The sequence below is a fragment of the Alligator sinensis genome, unplaced genomic scaffold (genome assembly GCF_000455745.1).
Source record: "Alligator sinensis unplaced genomic scaffold, ASM45574v1 scaffold954_1, whole genome shotgun sequence".
Taxonomy (NCBI): Eukaryota; Metazoa; Chordata; order Crocodylia; family Alligatoridae; genus Alligator; species Alligator sinensis.
The window spans coordinates 1,450,026-1,462,833 of record NW_005842228.1 but is presented as its reverse complement, the minus strand read 5'-3'; the positions used below and the strand labels follow the sequence as shown (position 1 = coordinate 1,462,833).

General features: G+C 46.4%; 2 protein-coding genes across 5 annotated transcripts in view; one reads left to right on the top strand and one right to left on the bottom strand.

The window, feature by feature from the left end:
* NRG4 (neuregulin 4) overlaps window positions 1-12,808 on the top strand; it is a 103,396-nt gene that overhangs the window by 5,069 nt on the left and 85,519 nt on the right. The window lies entirely within an intron of this gene.
* Window positions 1-12,808, bottom strand: part of TMEM266 (transmembrane protein 266) — a 129,126-nt gene that overhangs the window by 114,388 nt on the left and 1,930 nt on the right. The window contains exon 1 of one of the 2 annotated variants that reach the window (XM_006027223.2): window positions 10,032-10,141. The exons of the other annotated variant lie outside the window; for it this stretch is intronic. The gene's annotated coding sequence lies outside the window, so the exon portion shown is untranslated. Of the gene's footprint in view, window positions 1-10,031; window positions 10,142-12,808 lie in introns of those variants that run through there. 2 annotated transcript variants of the gene reach the window in all.

Here is a 12,808-nt window from a genome sequence, read left to right as displayed (position 1 = left end):
TATCATATATATGTATATGTGATACACACGCACACAAACAAAATCTACTTTGGTTACTCTATATAAGGTGCACATCTACCCTGCTTTCTATAAAACTTGCACCATAAGAGTTCTAATAAAAATATTTCTTATTTTAGGTAAATATTTTTGGAAAGTTGTAAAGAAACTATTCAATGAGTTGTAGTTATATGAAATAAATTTGTGTTATTTTATTAAAAAACCAAAACCAAAAAAATAAAGCTCTGTTCAGCTAAGTCAAGTTTTAAAACCATTTAAATGGAACAAAGATAAAGCTGAATGAAATGTTAGGACAAATTAGTATATTTACAGAAAAACACTGATTGAAGTAACCAAAACCATTCCACTTCAATAGTATCAGCCAAAGGAAAACAATGAATTGAGAAGACAGAACATTTAATTTCAACCAAGTGGTTGAAAACAAAATGGTTAAAAACAAAATGGTTTTGACTTTTGTTTTCTAAATATGTGTGAGACCAATTTTGGCAAGAACATAAAAGAAAACATTGCTCTTTGGATTAAACAAAATGCTTTGTTAGACCTAAAACAAATGTTTTTGAGGGTGTTCATTTTGATACTTTTTCACTGTTGGTCAATCTAAATCAATTTTTGTTTTGAGTTTTTAGTTCAGCCACTGAACCAAAAAATAATTAATTTTCACAGCTCTACATGTAGGTAGATAAAAATAAAGAATAGTTATTTTGCTTGCTTTGAAAAAAAAGCAATATTGCTCCTGAGAAAAATGTATTGGGCTCCTGTGGTAAATTAATTTCCTCATCAATTTGAATATATGTTGGAACAGGTTAGATGTTTTACACTCCAGATTACTGATCCTTCCCACTGCTCTCACAAGGGAATCCAAAGAAGTTGCCGTGAACAAGGAGAGAGGTGCAAGGAATTTCAGAGGTTATCGTATTTCTAAGAAAGGGAGACAGATAGTGGACTTTGCAATCTTCAAGATTTTACTGGATATTTATCATACATTGCACAGATGAAAAAATGACTTCTGATAAAAGAACGATATTTAGGTTGGAAAAACAAAGCCCTGAAAAATTAAAAAATGCCAGATTTGAAGTTGTTCATGCAGCCATAATTCTACCCCCTTGTGGGACTATCCTGTGTGCTGAATAAAGCAGAATGCTGTGACAAAAAATAGCATGTGAATATGTAATTAAAGACTGTCAGAATCCAGATGCACAGACTGAATACGCAATTTCCTAGATATTTTTAAGAGGGAAAAGGAATGTAAAGCATGGTCTTATGTAATGTAAGGAACTGCCTATGTCCTTAGACCAACACAATTACAACCAACACCCCTGTAAGGAACAGTAATACTCTCTCTATCATACCTCAATCATCAGGTCTTTAGCCCTGTGCTTTCAAACTGTGTAGCAATGCTAAACTCTAGGACCAATTATAATTTGGAGGAAGGAAGAAAAGGCTGTTTCCTGGGGTGAGGAAGTGGGTCAATGGATCTATATGCTGGTGCCAGGAACAGCCCAGTTCAGCCCTTGCTCGTCCCTGTTCCACATGCTGCTCCCAAAGGGAAGAAACATGCTGGGGCTATGTGCTCTGTTCAAGAAGTGTATATAGAAAGTGAAGTCTGTCTTCTTTGTCCCCTCACTTCCCAGGAAGATGGGGAATACCTGCTCCACATGTTAATTCCCCCAAGGGACAGATGTGACTCAGAGATCATGTGCCTGCTCTATGGATGTGGTTTGGCAGGGGTGTGTGAGCTGGGTTCTTTCCCCATGCTCCTCAGCTCTGTTCTAGCAGCTACCAAGCATCCCCAATGCAGCATGTGCTGCTGCAGCCTTGGGCCACAATCTTTCAGTTACTTTGGCACCCTATCAACCTTTTCCTGAAAAACACAAGGCACAGCGAGAAAAAGCATTGCTTAACAGTTTACAATTTAGTTGCACCTGAACAGAATGTCACAGGACAAAAACGCATTCCTCCCGTCAAAAGGGCCTCTGGCAGGATGAATTTTACTGTCCTGCTCCAACAATGGATGTGATAGAGCATCTTATCAAAATACAGGAATCTTTTACAGTGGAAGCCATTAGGCAACCTAAAAATAGAATTTGTTAGCTCTCTTGCTAAGAAAGAGGCAGGAACTTTAACCAGGGAAAGCATCTGGAGCTGCCAGACCCATTAGACTGTATGAGCATCCTCATATTGGCACTCCACCTCAATAGTTCAGTGTCCCCAGAGGGAAAACTCTGAATGGGACCTGTAGGCCAACCAATATGAACACAAGAAGTCCCTGCTCTGGCGACCTTCAAATCTAAATAGATGTGAACAACTCCTTGCTGGAGAAGGAATAAAACACACCAGAAGGGCTGCTAGCAAACAGTTTCATAGTTTCATAGTAGTTAGGGGTCAGAAGGGACCTGAATAGATCATCTAGTCTACCCCCCCGCCACTGGTTGGAGCACATGCTGGGATCACATGACCCCAGACAGGTATTCATCCAACCTCTTTTTGAATTAACCCAAGGTAGGAGTGAGGACCACTTCCCTAGGAAGTTGGTTCCAGATTCTAGCTACCCTGACAGTGAAATAGTGCCTCCTAATCTCTAACCTGAACCTATTCTCTAGCAGCTTCTGGCCATTGTTCCTCGTCACCCCAGGTGCTGCTGGGGAGAATAGGGCTCTTCCTATTTGCTGCTGATCTCCCCTAACGAGTTTGTAGGCAAGCACAAAATCTCCCCTCAGCCTCCGTTTGCTGAGGCTGAACAGGTTCAGGTCCCTCAGCCTCTCCTCGTAGGGCCTGCCCTGTTGCCCTCCAATCAAGTGGGTGGCCCTCCTCTGAACCCTCTCAAGGCAGGCCACATCCTTCTTAAAGTGCGGTGCCCAGAACTGGATGAAGTACTCCAATTGAGGCCGGACCAATGTCATGTAGAGGGGGAGTATCACCTCTCTGGACTGGCTTAAGATGCATCTTTGGATGCATGACAAGGTGTGGTTGGCTTTGCTGGCTGTGGTCTGGCATTGGCGGCTCATGTTCATCTTGGAGTCAATAATGACTCCAAGATCCCTTTCCGTCTCTGTGCTCACAAGGGGGGAGCTCCCCAGCTTGTATATATGCTGTGGATTCCTTTTCCCCAGGTGCAGCACACTGCATTTATCTACATTGAATCCCATCCTATTACCATCCGCCCACCTCTGTAGTCTGTCTAAGTCTAATTGCAGCCTTTCTCTCCCTTTGAGCATGCCTACCTCTCCCCACATCTTGGTGTCATCGGTAAACTTGGACAACGTGTTTTCCACCCCCTTGTCCAAGTCGCTGATGAAGATGTTGAACAGTGTAGGCCCCAGGACCGAGCCCTGGGGGACCCCACTGTTCACATCCCGCCAGGTCAAGTACAACCTGTGCACCACCACTCTCTGGGTGCGCCCCATCAGCCAATTTTTGACCCATCCAACTGTGCAGGCATCAATGCCACAGTCGCTTTGGTGGCATTGATGCCACCAAAGTCTTTTAGCTCAACTGTTTTGGATTGTGGGGGTTCATAAAAGAAGGATCAGATACACAGAAAGAAAAGTGAAGGAAAAAGCAATGAAGGGGGACTGGGCAGGGAAGAAGAGATAAGACTTGGGAGGTAGACATGAAACAAAATCATGGCAGAGACTGAGGAAGAAGGGGAGAGAAAAAGATGGCTGAAGTAAACAAGTAATCAGGCTAGGGTAGAGACAATCCAGTCAGAACTGAAGTAAGCTCCGCGAATGGCTGAAGTTTCTTTCTGTGGCTGCTTATTCAGGTGTTTCCACTTGTTGGAGTCTCCAGCTTGCTCCTATCTGCATCTGTCCCTCGTGGCAGAAGTATGAAGGGGGAGAGAAGAAGTATTGCAGGTAGTGGCCTGGAGTGGATGGAGGGATCTGCCTCACAGGCTAGGGACAGAAGTTACACATAAACTGGTTTAAGTGATCAGAAGCTGGTTTAAATCTGTAACAGAACAGAAGTTCAGTGCACATAAACCAATTTCAAAACGGCCGAAACCGGCCTGAGATCGCTCCAGCAGCAGGAGCAGGGCCATGGCCAGAAACCGATAGCCTGAGGAAAAGCAGGGAGTGGCGAGGGCACCAACACGCCGCTGGCTTCATCCCATGCTGAAGAACCCCTCAGGCAGGGCCCACACTGCAGTGCCTGGGCCGAGTCCCTCGAAGAGCGGCAAGTGGCACCCAATACAAGGCATTTCCAGCCATGGGGAGGGGGCGCGGGAGGGGGAATGTGATCTGGCTGCAGGCATGGAAGGCGGTGGGGGGAAGCCAGGGCTAATCATGGACCCTGACTCCCTACTGTAGCGCAGCCTGAGCTGAGGTGGCCCTAGAGGGTGGGGGTCAGCACCCCCTGCCTCCCGCCCCACACGGGGGTCACAGTTTGCAGGTGGACTGCAGTTGCAGCACAGCTCCCTGCCTCCTCCCTCTCCTGGTGGTGGCAGAGCAAACCATCGTGGCAGGCAGAAATAAGGCACCTGTCACCTGCTGCCTGCTCACAGAGGTGCCAGGCACTTGGGGCAGGCTGCCTTGGGCCAGGGGCATGGGCAGTGGTGGGGGGAGGCAATGGACTGCTGCAGCCCAGTCTGGTCTGGCTCGGCCCAGTGGCCCAGGGATGTGGGCAGTGACTGACCTGCAGAAGCCTGCCCTGAGCTCCTGGTGGGTGACAGGTGCCTCACCTTTGCCTGCCGTGATGGTTTGCTCCATTGCTGCTGCTGGGAGAGGGAGGGGATGGGGAGCTGTGCTCCAGCTGCAGTCCACCTGCAAACTGCAGGCCCTGTGTGGGGCAGGAAGTGGTGGACACTGATCTCCACCCCCTCTAATGGGGTGGGGAGCCACGCTCCAGCTGCAGTCTGCCTGCAAACCACACCCCCTGCACAGGGCACAGGGAGGTGGCAGGTACTGACCCGCACCCCCTGCGCAAGGAGGTGACAGACATTGACCCCCACCCCCTAGGGCCACCCCATCCCAGGCTGCACTCTCTCAATGGGAGGCAACGGTGAAGCAGGCTCTGTGATTAGCCCTGGCTCCCCCCCACCTCCCCTCTGTGCCTGCAGCCAGGTTACAATCCTGCTCCTTTGCTCCCTCTCTGTGGCCAGAACTACCTTGGCATTGGGAACTGCTTGCTGCTCCTCCGAGGGATTCAGCCCAGGCACTGCAACGCAGGCCCTGTCTGAGGGGATCTTCAGCATGGGATGGAGCCAGTACTGTGTTGGTACCCACACCACTCCCCCCTTCCCCTTAGGCTACCAACATCTGGTTGCCGTTGCCCTGGGGGAATTAAACCCCCACTTCCCCTAGGGCTACCGGGGTCTGGCCATGCTCCTAATCCTGCTGCTGGAGCAGTGAGCGAGTGAATAGGGATAGGGGGGCTAGGGACCCCTGGCAGGCCCTTCATTCTCCCCACTCCCTCCAGGCACATCCTGGCTGGGGTCCCTGCAGGCCAGGGTGCGGGTTTAGACCCCTCCCCAATCACACTCAGGCCTGCCAAGGCCTGGCCATGCCCCCCCCTCAGCTCAGTTTCCCTCCAGCAGAGGACTTGCTCTAGTACCCGCTGGTTTCTGCCCTGAGCCACTGCAGGCATATGGCTGCATTTCCTGAATCAAAAGTGAATGTCTATTCATTTGTAAATCGGTTCAATCTATGCAGGTTTGACTAACCTGAAAAGATCGAATCAATTTAGGCTTGGGCTTTTTGAATGTCTATACCTAGCCACAAAGTTCAGGGACTAGAGGGATGCTCAGGTGAGGGTTGGCAACTTAAAGGTTTGAATCTTACTCTTCTAATTTTCAAAGACAAGTAGGGTTGACCTGTTTAATACTTGGACAGGCAACCATTTGAAAATCTTCTGTATTCTGTGTTTGGTCCCTTCCGGGTTCAGAGTAGTGTTGCCAACTCTCACCATTTTATTAAAGGTCTTGTATATTTGATGTTTTACTTAAAGCCCTAATGCCTGGAGACAATTTCAATTTTCACTTGAAACAGAAGTTTTTGGCTCTTGTGTTTGCAGGAAAAAAAAAAACCCTTGCAAATATGAACTGAATATACACTAACAACTCTAATACCAGTAAGCAAATAAAAAATAACTAAAATGTATTGTTTAAAGAAAAATGATTTGGAGGGCCACAGGGGCCACCTTATGAGTTTCAAACACTTACTGCTGTAAGGCTAGGGACAGACATTCAAAAAGCCTGAGCCTGAACTGATTCAATCTTTGCAGGTTAGTCTAACCTGGCTAGGCTAAACCAGTTTGTAACTGGAAAGACATTCTCTCTGAACTAAGGAAATTCAGGCATATGCCTGCAGGGGCTCAGGCTAGAAGCCGGAGGGGGAGGGCTAGCACAGCCCTCCCTTCCCTTCCAGAGTGCCAAGCTCAGTGGGGCCAGGCCCAGGCAGGACCTCTGATTAGTGAGGCCTGCCTGCAACATCCCAGGCTTTTTCCTGTTCACTGCTCAAGGGGCGGGAGTGTTGCCAGACCCTAGCCCCCTGCTAGCACTCTGAGGCAAGGAGGGTGTGCAATGCATGCATCTGTTGATGATTTGGAGCTTTTCAGTCTCCCTCTCCCTGCCTCTTTATACTGTCTACAGTAAACTGACAGGCGAGCAAGCCAGCAGGGAGCTGATAACAGTATTTATCACCACTTCAGCAAAACAATAGGCTCTCTCCATTAATTCACACCCTTCTTAAACAGTTTACCAGCTGACTTCTTGATTAGCTCCAAAAAATCCTAAGTGGTCACTGTTCTGTTTGCCTGTCCCAGTAAAACTGGAGAGACTTACACACAGAGACCCCTCTCAGCATTAGCTAGTGTACCACAGACCTACGGTCTGTGGGGCTAGGGTCCATGCTGTGGGAGATAGGAGGGAGGGAAGTGGGGATCCCAGCTTGTCTAGCAAGCAGAGAGAGGGTAGGGCAGGGGGAAGCCAGGCAGACCCTGCTGTACCTGCAGTCTCTGCCAGAGCTCTGGCCAGGGAGCAGAGGGGAAGGGCCAGCCCTGCTGTGGAGCAGGGAGCCCCGCTCAGCCCAGAGAGCATGCTAGGATGCTGGGGAAGTCTAGTTTATCTTAAACCAGCAAGGGGTCTGGGACAGACATTGCATAAACCGGTTTGACCAAATCAGTTAAGTCTGATACTACATTCAACCAGGTTTATCTCAAACTGGTTTCAGCCATTTTCAAACTGGTTCATGTGCACTGAACATCTGTTCTGTTACAGGTTTAAACCAGTTTCTGATCACTTAAACCATTTTATGTGTAATGTCTGCCCCTAGCCTAGGTGTTGTAAATACAACACTAGTACAAAGAAGTACACTCTCAGTAGAGCTGTTTGTCTGGGCCAAAAGGAAATTTAGTTTTGGATTTTGTTTCTGGTCTCTTTAAGCTCATTCCTTGGTGCTGCAGTGAATTCAAATGACAAAAAGTCACTAGCCTGCAGCCATGTGCTGTGATCTTTTCAGTTCTCATCAACTGAGCAAGACAGACCTAGTTTGTGTTTGGAAGGGTAAGGTGAAGTGAATTCCTTTAAAAGTCGACATATTTTCTGCATCTATTTAGTTCTTCCTAGGAGTTTTTCATTTTTTGCTTAACTTTAAGTATTTTCATAGATAATTTTTACAAACATTTAATAATATGCATAAGGTAGAAAGCCTGATTCAGTTGAAGTCAATGGCAAAACTCCACTGGAGTTAGAATTTTAGTTATGGTGTCTAAGCATTTATGCATTAAGGTTGCCTTGTGTGTTCTTTTTACTGCAAGGAAATCTGCCTCCCTATTCAAGCCTTGCAGATTTCCACTTCTATCAATTAAAATCCTTCAACCTGGATCATCCAAATTATATTCACCTTCTGGACAGGAACACTTTCAGAGACCCTCTATGCTGTTTTTTAATTTTCTAGAGGTGTAAATGTCAAGCACTGAGCAATGCTACCTTTCCACATGGAAGGTTCAGCAAATGGGGGGAGGAAGGAGGGAATGAAACAAATGAAAAAACACCAAACAAAATCTTTGCATTTATATGCCTCCTTGCATTTGAGGATGTGAATGCATTTTTACAAACACTGCTCGCGTAAGGAAGATGAATGTTATATTCACATTACAAACTGGAAACTGAAATAGAGGTTATTTGACCCCCTTAGTGTCAAACACAAGTCAGGGACATATCTTTGAATAGAGCCTAAGCAACCTTATACTAAGAATGTTCTTCTATTAAACAGTACTCCCTCTTTCCACACAGACCTAATAAGAGAAATATTATTAAACAAAACTGGAAATTTAGAAAAAGTGAAAGTTAAAGAACCCCTGCCATGGTTGATTCAATACAGAAGGCTATTCCAGCTGTGTGTGCAGCATTGCTTTTGAATTATAGCCCTGCTTTTAAATTCTTCTGTATAAACTAGTATAGGGGAAGTCAAATTCAATATACGGAAGTGAGGATTTCATACTGAAAACCCACTGCACTACAAATGAAAATTGCCACTTTTGAGAAATTCCCAGGGCCATCATCATTCATAAAAGCTATGGGCATCCTTTCAGAAAGGATACCGTATATTTAATTTGTAGCTTTACTGCATATTTGAAACGCAACTGCATAATGGTACATGATCAGCCTGCTAAGCTGAAATTCATTGCTCTTATCGCAAAATCAAACTTCTTCCCCGTAATTTAAGTTTTGGTGACAAATGAGCTTATTTCTTGAACTGTATCTCATCATGATGGCATATGGCATAGAATTTGCTATGCTGAATCACACAGTTAATCAAAATCTTACAAGCTGCCTTGGGTTCCAGAACAAGACACCATATAGCAGAGGTGTCCAACCTGTGGCACACGTGACACAAATGGCAGACACCTTCTGTATGTGGCACACAGCAGATCAGGGAGGGGGCATGCAACGTAACAGCAGATAGAACAGAAAGCAGAGAAGCATATCAGGCAGGGAGCACAGAGCAGGGAGCAGAAAACAGCATCAGATCAAGCAGAGGATTGGGATCAGAATAACACTCAAAAAGGATACAGAGCTAGTTAGTGGCACACCTGCAAAAAAAAGTTGGACCCCCATTGCCCTATACCATGTATACAGCTTATTGTGCAATTCTGTACACAAAGGCGAAATTCCTTCCTGATACCTTTTACAGTTGATTAGCTGTATAAAATATTAAATTTTATTTTTTCTGCCTCTTATGTTGGACAATCAAAGTAGGAATTCTGGAGTTTATTAAAGAAAGCATGAAGGTATATATTTTTTTAATCACTGTTGTTACTAATTATTAATGTCTGTATACAAGTTGTGTTTTGGAGATCTGTGACTTTTTTTTTATGTAGTAGAACAGAGCTGGCCTGAGGGCCTCATGTGACCCAGGAGGGGTTAATGTGCAGACCCTGGGCTCTCACCCAGCTGGCCACTCCTCTCATGCTCCAGCTGGAGTCTCCCTCCTCCAGCTGCTGCTTCCTGTGTCTGCCCCAGGCTGCAGGGAAGTGTGGCAGTGCAGGGAACTAAGGGTGAGTTCGGGGTCACACTGATGATGGGAGAGAAGCCGCCTGTGTGTGTGTGTGTGTGTGTGTGTGCGCGCGCGCGCGCGCGCTGAGGGGGGATCATGTCCGCACTGTGCAGTAGTGGCAGAATGAGGAGCATCTGTGCAGTGCACCTGGTGCGGTCCTTGCAGTGTGTAGCCCCAACTGATGTGGTCCCTGAGGTCTTAGAAGTTGGACAGCCCTGTAGTAGAATTCAGGTATTAAAACAATTATTGATTTTCTATGAAAGTTGAATGTAAGCATTAGGTTTTCTTAATTTAGCTGTAATCAAGTTTTCTCAACTTATTTGACTGGAGTTAATTGATTCATTAGTTACTTTGGGTAGAGTATAAAGAGGGTCACTGAAGCACAAGGAAGGAATAGTTTTTGGAAGGACAGAAAATGATGCATACTGTGCAAATTAACAAATACGTTGCTGCAAGACAAAGCTGAGCTGTTCTCTTTCAAAATGCATCTCTTCAAATGTATATTTAAAAAAAAATTACCTCCATATGATTCCATGTAGTTTGTATAAAATCCCAAGTGTAAACATCAGAGGGAAGAGATCCTTAAGAGAATTTTTTTCAAGGAGTCCAGTCTGTCAGTTCCCTCCCACCATCACCATACAAAATTAAAAACAAAATTAAACACACACACACACCCTGTCCAACCATGATATTATTTACACTCTGTTGCTTCAAACCCTCCAAAAATGTTCATGCTACAGGAGTGCTCTACGCACATCACGTTCAGAGCACAACAGACTACAGCAAAAGTTCCCAAACTGTGGTCAACAGACCAGTGATGACCCATGAGGCCATGGTAAACAGCCTGCAGATCACACTGAGCACTGTGCCTCTTTATAACATTTGTTTTGAGGATAAGGGGGCAGACTGGTCTGCATAAAATTCTGAGGGTTAACAGTGGTCTGCTGTCTAAAAAGTCTGGATACCACTGAACTAGAGGGAAACAAGTTCAAAAAAGGACCTTTTGCAGTGCCCACCCTGCCATGAGCTGCCTTTTCTTTAAATAACAAAAATGTTAGCTTGTGTTCTTCCACTGGTTGCAATCAGTGGCAATGCGTAGGGGGTGCACGTGCACCCCTTGAGAGCACCAGTGCACCCCCCCGACCAGCCATGCTCGCCACTTAGGTGATGGGTGGGGGGGCAAGTGGGACCGCCGGTGCTCGCCCTGCCAGTGTCAGCCATCACTGCAGCCACTCCCAGAAGCAGCCGCAGCCACTCCCAGAAGTGGCTGCAGTGATTGGCCATTGTGGGATTGGCCGCAAGGACTCCCCCACGATTGGCGGGATTGGTCACAGGGCAGGCATGTGCCCCCCTGACTAAGGTGGCACCAGTCGCCCATGGTTGCAATAGTGGAAGAAGCACACAGGGAATCTTCAAATTAATGTATTTAAAATCACTTATGGCTGCTGAAACATTGCCTCCACTACAAAATTTTGCAAGATAGTCCTACTGTTACTAAGGCTGGAACAGATGCTGCATTTTGCCTGGGACAAGCTGTGCCTGTGTTTGTTGTCAAACAGAAAAGTCTTGGGATTGGCAAGTACACACAACTGCCCTTCCAATCAGGGTTTACCGAGTGGCTGAATACACTGCCACTTTTCTGCTATTAATACAAGCAAGCAAAATGCTGGCTTGCATCCATAGAGGCTTCTCCAGCGAATCCCGGGATGTCATTCTCCCGTTGTACTCGGCCTTGGTGAGGCCACAGCTGGAGTACTGCATCCAGTTTTGGGCTCCACAATTCAAAAAGGATGTGGAGAAGCTTGAGAGAGTGCAGAGGAGAGCCATGTGCATGATCAGAGGTCAGGAAAACAGACCTTATGACGAAAGGCTGAGAGCCATGGGATTCTTCAGCCTAGAAAAGGGCAGGCTCAGGGGAGATCTGGTGGCCATGTACAAGTTTATCAGGGGGGCTCATCAGGATCTGGGGGAACATCTGTTCACCAGAGTGCCCCAAGGGATGACAAGATCGAACGGTCACAAACTCCACTGCGACCGATTCAGGCTGGACATAAGGAAGAACTTCTTTACTGTCCGAGCCCCCAAGGTTTGGAATAGACTGCCGCTGGAGGCGGTTCAAGCACCCACTTTGAACGCCTTCAAGACACATTTGGATACTTATCTTATCGGGATCCTATGATCCCTGCTGACTTCCTGCCCCTGGGGCAGGGGGCTGGACTCAATGATCCTCCAGGGTCCCTTCTAGCCCAAATGTCTATGAAATCTATGAAATACAGTGATACAATCCTGGGACAACTGTTCAGACTCACTTGGTGATGTCCCAGGACAAAACTATTAGCATTTGTTATTCTGTGAAATATTTTAGGGTTTGCCTTGGAACAACAGACATAGATGTCTGAACAACTGCACTTTGTCCTGGGATAAAATGGTTTCTTACATGACAAAAACCACAGTGATTATGTGTAGCTTAACAATAAGACGAATGGGGAGTGTCAGGGAAAATAAACTAGGAACTACTAACAACATTTTAAGTACTTTATCCTCTGAGGGGATGAGGCTGCTCCAGGGAATAGGGTCCAGCCTGCCCCCCAGAACTGTGATTCTTAATCTTACCAGACTCAAGGCACCTCTTGAAAAATGCCAACTCTGAAATATCATTTGGTTTTTTGACTACAGAAAAATAATAGACCAATCCTTCTGCTGCAAAAAACTCTGAAAGACCATAACAAGTCTGAATGTCTTTACTATGGATTTCTACTTGAAATCTCTGGGCTTAGCTTGTGGATCATGTTTTCACACCTAAAAGAGCTAACACTGTGTGGCACCTCACCACACCCTTGAAAGAATCTCAATGCACCCTAGTTAAGAGTCACTGCTTCAACACATCTGGGTTGAATCCTGTGTCCATCATGGGCTCTGTGTCTTAGGATGCATCCCGCCACAGCTGATCTACTTCATTTGGCGATGTCTGTTTTTAACTTATCACAGCTGATCCACTTTATTGGGCATAACACAAGTCACCACTTGTCAGGGGATTCCCCATGTCCCTCACCAGGGGCCTGCACTGGGCCCTGCAAAGCCACAGGTCAATGCAAGTCCCAACACAAGGCGGCACAGAAGCACAGGGCAGTGCAGGAGTCAGGGAATTTCTGGTGCCCCATGCCTTCACAGCAGGACCTGCCTCAACCAATGCCTCTTTATGCAAGGGAGGGTGTGGTTCCCAGCAAGGAGGTGCATGGCAGCATGGGACGTGTGAATTCCTAACACCCCATGCCTCCACGCTGGGACCTACACTG